This window comes from Phasianus colchicus, chromosome 1 (genome assembly GCF_987193195.1).
Source record: "Phasianus colchicus chromosome 1, bPhaCol1.hap1.1, whole genome shotgun sequence".
In the NCBI taxonomy this organism is placed as follows: Eukaryota; Metazoa; Chordata; class Aves; order Galliformes; family Phasianidae; genus Phasianus; species Phasianus colchicus.
This window is the reverse complement of record NC_143436.1, coordinates 85,114,583-85,122,974: the sequence shown is the minus strand read 5'-3', so window position 1 is coordinate 85,122,974 and position 8,392 is coordinate 85,114,583.

Genomic DNA, 8,392 nt, shown 5'->3' with positions numbered 1-8,392 from the left:
CTTTCACAAAATGTCAGCTCAAGAGCATGTTCACACAGTCACATTATTCAAAAAATGGTTTTAGGACAGACCTTACAGGGTCCATGGTTTAGTGGCCATATGTATTGGGGACATGCCTGCTTCCCACCCTTGGTTGCCTGTGCTCATCCTCAGGAGAGAAAAGGAGTAGAGGGCTCTAAGGAGTGCAGCTGCTCTGCAGTTCCAGCACTGCTGCCAGGACTTAGAAGGGTGCCAGAAATTAAATTTCCCTGGCATTTTTTCAAATGTCATCCAAGGCTGGCACAGGGTGGTCTGGTAGCATTTTTCTTTCTCGCATGTAATTGCAGCCTAGTGGCCTTGTTAAAATACTTGATTTTATGATCTGTTTTTTTCTCCTAAGCAGCTGTTTATACACTTTATTAATGGTGACTAATTAAGTCCCTTGGATAAAGTCCTTTGGAAGCTATCCAAAGACATAAACCCAAATAAGCCTCGGCACTGTGATGAAACACAGTCTCTAAAATATCTTCCCAAAAGACATGTAAGCAGATAGCAGATGGACCAAAGAAGCGTCTGATGAAAAGGGGAGAGAGAGAAGATATATAGATTCAGGTAGACGTTATCCAAAACCTTGAGGAGGAGGGGGAAGGAAATGAGCATAAAATGCCTTAAAGTTGCTTTTATGTATGAGGTCTTTAAGACCATCAACTTGTATTTATAGCCAGCCCAGATCACTAATGCACTTCTGGGCAAAGACGCAATGACAGGACCCACGCTGGCAGACCAGAGCCATCATGAAAAGTAAAACATCCTCAAAGCAAAGAGCAGCTGTGAAGTCAGGCTGTTGACCTCCTCACTCTGGACGGTAAATTGGTTTTTAAAAGGCATTTGGAGAAGACAAGCAGAGAGAAGACCTAAAATTAAGAGTAGGTGAAATTTTGGTTCAGTGCTACAGTGTGGGACTGAGATGAGGAGGCAGTGAGCAGCCTCTATGGGCAGAGAGTTAGAGACCCCCAAATTGACCCATGCTCAGCTCCACTGGCTTATAGGGCAGGGCAGGAATAAGATCCTTCTGATCTTTTCTGAGGTCTTGATCATAGTTATTTCAGTGCTGTCAGGAAGTCAGCACCAGGAGAGCAGAAAAATCTGATGGAATACTTGTGGTTTTCATAGTTATGGGCTGCACCTCAGAGTTCCCAGTAGAGAACAAAATCACTTTTGACATGTCCTCAGAATATGTGGGAGAAAGGACAGGCATGTAGCCATCTAACCTTGCCTCGTGTGTTTTTTTGATGATGGTAACTATTGATAAAGGCCTCATCTTCTGTTGCTAATCTACAGATAAGAGAGCTCCCCACAGACATCATACAGGCATCTTGGCACAGTGTGAATAGATCTTAAATTTCAGAGAACAAGGATGTATCAGGCTGACAGACATTCCTTCTCGTGAGATCTGCCACTGTTGAAGTTGGAGCAGGAACTGCTAGTGCTATTATTTGTTAGCGATTTATGTGTTTTCTTCTGGCCAACCTGGGACACCTGGTGCACCAGGTTATATGGCAGCACTAGCAAAGTTAATATAGGGTGAATAGATGAAGCCTCAGGAGCACAGGCATAGGATGAGAGTGGAGATCTTCAAAGTAGAAGCACTGGGTGATACCAGAGGCCTCAAGGCTGTAACAACATGTACCTGGTTACTGGTCATCAGAGGGGTGGATGAACCTGTTTTTGGCCATGGCAAGACCAAAGATCCTATGCCAGGGAAGTACAGATATCTTAGTTGTGCTAATGAACCTATTAGCTTTGCTGAGCTATATTCTGAAGTGTGTTGAAGAAAACAGAAATCCCTTGATGATGAAAACGATAGGGCTTAAAACAGGGACCTTCTGTTGGGAAACCAACCAGTGTCAGCATAAGGACCAAGTACTTTTATCATGTGTAGGCTTGGGCAGCAACCCATGGACACTGCCATGGCTGATAGCACAGGCCATGCTGCATGTTGCTATCTGTGTAAGTATCATGTCAATATTCCTGAAGGCAGCAGGCTGCCAATGCTTGCCTATGTCCTAGTATCCTGCTCCTATTATTTGGCTGGTGTTTAAATGTGACAACATGGCAGGCCAGAGATGCTGCTGGGATGCTGCTTTCACTTGTCCTGTTGTTTGACCCTGTCCGTTTCAGATGAAGTCCCAGAGATGGTATATTTACCCCTGAGTTGCTGGCTTTGCTGCCAGTCATATTCATGCCTTTCACATACATACACATAAGGAGGAAACCCAGCAGTGGTTAACATGATTATGGAGCTATGGGTTATGGAGTGATTTGGATACAGACAGAAATGTTATGTTGCTGTACAGCGTTTCTTTGTCAGGTCACGATCTCCTCCTCAGCCCTGTCTTCTCTCTTTCACTCTTCTTCCCTTAGAGCTTCTTGCAAAGCTGTGTTTTTGCTGCCCAGTCTGTTTCCCAAGGTGCTGACCCAAGGCTGTCATGGCTTGGTGGCAGCATGGCCAGGCTGCTCCCACCATGGGGCTGCTCGGGTGGGTAACTAGCATCTCTGGTCTAAGTACAGTCCTAGGAGGGCACTGAGTTATGGTGGCTTTCCTGTGGTTCAGACAGGGAGTGAGAAGTCTTGAGGTTTGTCTGAAATGCTCATCTGCAGCATGGGCAAGTTGCTTTTATCATTCAGTTCTTCCTGAAGTGCTGCTGGCCTCCAAAAAGATGCAAGGAAAAAAAAAAAGGGTTATGCCGTTGCCTGGGAAGTTGGGATCCCATTGTTTGATTGATTGTTTGTTTATTTTCTTTTTTGCTTTCATTGCTTTGTTTTCAGTCTCTTCCAGGCAGCTGACTCTGCCTCATTCATCAGGCTAATTAATGATGGCTGAAACGGCTTTATGGAAAACAGAACTTGCCTGAATAACTAGATTCTTCTTCATTTGCTTATTTCACTGAGCCGAGATGGGATGACGGTCAGCAAAAGTGCTGGTGTCACACATGTTCTCAGTCATGGCCCACACTCAGTGCCAGGGTGGTGAGATTCTGTCATAGTGCACCTAGCAAAAGGCTCAGATGGGATCTTTGTGTGGGCTTGTCAGTACTGTACCACTGCATGTGAGAGAGCTCCTAAGTCATTGCCCCATCCAGATTGCTGAAAGCACAAGGAAGGGGCCACACTAAATAGATGTCCATGAGTAGGACAGCTCACTGACTCAGGGGGGTTGGATTGGACCTCTGGAAATCACTGAGTCTAATACTCCACAGCTGTGTTTCCACAAACACTTGTAATTCCTTGGTTTAATGATATGTAGGAATTTATAGAATCATAGAATTATAGAATATCCTGAGTTGGAAGGGACCCACAAGGATTGCAGAGCCCAACTCTTGACCCTACAGAGGACTAAACAAAAAATAAAAAGCCCTATGTCTGAGAGCAGTGTCCAAACACTCCATCAGTGTCCAAACAATCCATCAGCTTGGGGCCATGCCCACTACCCTGGGCAGCCTGTTCCATGCCCACCACTCTTAGGAAAAGATGAAGAATGTTTCCCTAACCTCCATCTGCCCTCCCCTGACACAGCTCCATGCCGTTCCCTCGGGCCCTGTCGCTGTCACACAGAGCAGAGCTCAGCGCTGCCCTCCGCTCCCTGTGAGGAGCTGCAGCCGCCATCAGGCCTCCCCTCAGCTCCCCTGCTCTGCGCTGAGCACACCACGGGATCTCAGCCGCCCCTCATACATGTTGCCTTCCAAAACCTTCACCGTCTTCATATCCTTCCTTTGGATGCTTTTTAATAGCTTAATGTCCTTCTCTCACCACCAATATAATGACTTGGTCTGTATCATCATTGACAATGTTGATGCCTTCAAGAACCATAGACACACATTGCTACAATCTGTGGCCAATCTTACAAAAGGATGACAGATTCCAAAAGCTGGGTTGAGATCTAAGGCCATACAAGGCAACATCGACTGAGCACATTCAGTATATCTCAGGGGTTTTCTATTGAATGCCATCACAGGGACAGGGTGGGTTGCAGAAGCAGGACGGCAGTTAATCTCAATATGTATCATTTCAACAGTGCACAGGGCTTGATGAGAGCTCTGCTTTTCTTTGATCCTCTTCAGTTAGAGAGATGAGTAATTTTTCCCTATACTCCATATTTTTCTGCTCCTTTTCTGATTGCCTCTGAAGATGACAGAAGTCTGCAACAGACTGGAAGCTTAAGGATTCACAACAATTTGCATAGAATGGCTAAGGGTGGAAGGGACTTCTAGAGGCCATCTGGTCCAAAATTTTCCTCCTGCCTTAATGGGAGCTCTGTGTTACATCACCCATCTGACTGCTGTTCCTCTTTCCCCTTCTAAAGGAGACATAGCCAAAGGGATGCTGACAATGGTTCTGGAGCTAGCAAAGGCAACATCTTGCTTGGCTGGTGAGCTGGAACTGGTGTAGCTGAGCGAACCTGGCAAAAAAGCTCTCTTTGGCAACAGAGTGGGGTTAGGGCGGCAAAGTCCACACCTTCCCTTCTGGGGTTGTTGGAGGTAGAATGTTCCTCAAAATGGGCCAGGTAAATCAAGGGAAATAGCAGAATAGAATTCTTGGCAAGTGAGAAGTTTTGAGAACAGCTATGTCCTGCTTTTGAAAAGGACTGAGACTCAGTTCTGAGGAGATGTGTAGATCCTTTGACTCCTTTGAAACAGAGCCACCTTCAAGATATAGAATTGCCTCCTTGGATCCAGTCTGAAGGCATGGACCTTCAGACCGGACATCTGAAATCATTGGGCTATGTCTGACAGCTGTCTTGCATCCCATGGTATCTATTAGAAACATTAAGACTGTAGCATTTCTGAAAAACAAAAAAATCCCCACCAAACCAAAAAAAGAAAACAAAACAGCAACAACAACAAAACAAAAACAGGCTATTTTTAATGATATTTGAATATAATTTAGTATTTTGTTACCACATCAAAATTCACAGTCTCAGTAGAAATGATTTGAACTTAGTGTGTTTTCATAGGTAAAAGGGAATTATTCGTTTCAGTTTTGGCACATGGAGGCATTTTTAATTGTCAGAAAGTAGCTTGAAAAAATATTGAGGTTGCTGTTTTTTAAGGAAGTTATGTTCTTTTTCTCCATGTCCTAAAACATACAGATGTGAGTATTCAGACATGTATTTCTTAAGATCTGGGAGTTTTGCTATTACCTAAAGCACGAACTGTAAATCCCGAGCTGTGGATATTGCATGGCTATGCTAATGTTGTATACTATTACACATGAATGATACTTTTCTTGTGGGGCATTTTATCAACCTGTTGACCTTTGTAGGGGCACTTTTAAGCAAATTAAAATTGGGACTGCATCTATGTCAGTCAACTGGCAATGAAGCTTACCCATCCTGTTGGTGGGTCAGGCAGTGCTGTCAGCCTTTGATGGAGACTCTAGAGGAGTGTCACACTGTTGTGGCCCTTGCATTGTCATACGGTGTGAGGTATACGCCTTGGGAATCAAGATGCTTGGTCATACAGTCATCTTGTTGCTCATCTGGGCTGGGCGGTTGACCGATGTCTGAGCCCAGGTAGAGCAGTTAGAAGTGCTCAGCAGGGAAGACTCCAGCCAGTCTGGTGACAGTCTGCACACAGCTGCCTGGTTTCTTGGAGGTAAGAAGCATGAAGGCTGGGGAAAGAATTGTAATGAGCAGTGGTGGATCCTGTTTAGACCACGAACCCCGTGGAGTGCTCCCTTCGCCAGTCCCTCCTTAAGATTTCCTTCCTCAGAAAATCAGAGTCTTCAATTCGCACTAAGTTTGTGATTTTGTGTTCACCTGTATCTTCTGTTCCCTTTGGGTGCCTGAGGTTTATGCCACCAGGAAGGCAAGGAAACCTCTCAGAGCTGTGTGAAGGTATGAAGGTATAAATGAATGTCCGTGTGTGTGTGTATGTGTAATATGCCCCCATTTCCTTCCAGCTATTTACTTAGACCATGCCATGTCTTTCCAAAAGTCCATTTCTAGACAGTTTCCCATTCCTAGCAACTGTAGGTGCAATTCTGAGGAAAAACTTGTTCTAGAATGCACATTTCATGCTTATCTTGTGTATCTAAATGTGCTTAAAGCCCCCACAGAAGCCCCAGGGGACTCTCGTTTCCTTCATGGACCAAAGGTGAGGGTACATTTTCTCCATATCTTAAGACAAGTTTCCTGCAGGGTCTTCCTTTTGCTTGTCATTGAGTGTGTAATCCCTTCCAGAAAGACTCCCATACCCTGTTGGTCTGGTATCAAGATGCATCTCTGATCACATCTATTCCCCATCTCCTCTTCACTCTTCCATAAGATCCCCACATCAACTCAGGAGACAGCATGACCTGCAGTAGGGTCATTCTGAAGCATTGCTCAAACTTGACTTAAGCTCTAGTACCAATCCTTCCTGCTGTCTGGAGAAACAGCCAGATCAGTGTTGCTGAGATTGTGTCTCCTGGTTTGAGGAGAAATTTTAACAACTTGGTTTGCCTTCTAAAAGCAAACAAACAAAAGCACAAAACACAGAGTGAAAGGCATTTCCTATGGATGCTAGGGAACAGCAGCAGAGGACCAACCTGCAGAAGAGGGCCTAGTGAGCCTGAGTACCTTCTGGTATAAAAGCCATGTCAGCAGCATAAGCATTGCAATAAAAAAGGGATGAGTTGACAAAGTGGGAGGTGGTGAAGGCTGGGAGGTGAGTGTGTGATCCTGAGATTGTCCTGTCATTGACAGCATTACTTGGGTCTCTTGGGCTCCCCTGTTTCTCCCAGATCTGTAAAAGGTGAGCCAGTTTGGGAGAGAAGCTGTGGCAGAGGCATGAGAATGAGCTGCTTGGTGGAAATCAGTGAAACTGTTGTGGGGCTGGGTGAAAGGTAAACATACCTTTATCTGGCAGGCAGAATTTTGCAAGTATTGACAGATACAGCCCATGACAAAATTCTAGACAGCTGGGCCTAGAGGTGGCCCTAGTGCTTGCTGTGGATCGATGTGGTGTGAATGGAGGCACTGAAGCACTGATAAAAAATCCATGCTGCTCCTCTGCCCTATTTCTTGTGAGGCTTTTCCTAATTAGTTTTGCACTTCTGAATAGGCTTCTGCAAATGTTCCTGCTAGAATTCATTGGAAAAAGACCAAAGCAAAGCTAGCAGTGAGTGCCCTGCTGTGAGGGCTCACATCTTGTAGGGAGGGTGAGAAGCTAGGTGATCGTCATTCATCATGAGGGATCATCACTCATAATGAGGGACAGGGGCAGCAAGGTCTCTTGGGAAGACCCAGGTAGGACCAATTGCAGCATCTTGTCATTCCAACCCACTTCAGGGTTGTCACTGCCATTGGGAAACAGGGAATGTGCTCAGAAAGTTGTGGCTTGGGCCACTGGCGACACAGTGAGCTGCAGTGCCTAGAAGTGATCCCTCACCCTCTGTCACTGAGAATGCAGATCAGACATGATGTCTGTGAGAGGAACTGAGCATGCTGCACTTTGTTTGCAAGCAGTGTGGTGGGGACTTTGCTGAATAATAAGATGGATTTGTTGTGTCACAGGAACCTTCCAGGCTTCAGCCTCCTGCCTGAGCTGCACAAGAGTGAACTGCTGTATGCCCACAGCCTCTTAGAGGGAGGTGTCAGGCATTAGATGTGAGGCAGATTTGGATCTCTGCTGATGATAGGTGAGAAACAGGATGCTAGTTCCATGCCAAAATACTCCTCTGAGCCTTTGAGGCTTATCCGTGGTGGGAGAATCCCTTCTTTTCTACCACACAGGCATTGTAGGAGTGTGGAGACAGTGATCCTTCATTGCATTATGGAAAATGGAGAAGATAATTGTTTCATGTGCAGTGCATGCAGTCGAAAACAAGTTGACAAAACGGACCTAAATTTCACCAAGAGGAAGTTAGGACAGGAGACCTTAGTCTCTTCTTGGAGCTCTCAATCTGCTTCATGTGGAAAGCTGGTAAATAGAACCAAGCTGTTTGCAGCAAAATTAGAGATTTTTCCAGGTCCCATATGGTTTTGGTTAAGAGAGAGCAGAATTCAGTGAGAAACAGTGCTCAGGAAGCGAGTAGGAACTTACCTTATGTCTGCATTTCTAATTCTGGTTTGTACAATAATTCTAATTCTCAGCCTCAGTTGCTCTCTGGCAATGCCCACACCCTGTTTTTAGAACATTCTGGGTGTAATCTGAAGAAACTTATTCTGTAGTTTTATAGCATTGGTTCAAGAGTGAGTTCACAGTGAGCTTAGTGGGCCTTGCCTACTGAATGTGTTTAATCAAAGTCATCAGTCTTAATCATAGAATCACAGAATGGCCTGGGTTGAAAAGGATCTTAAAGATCATCTAGTATCAACCCCTCTGCCATGGTCAGGGTTGTCAATCACTAGACCAGGCTGCCCAGAGTTTAG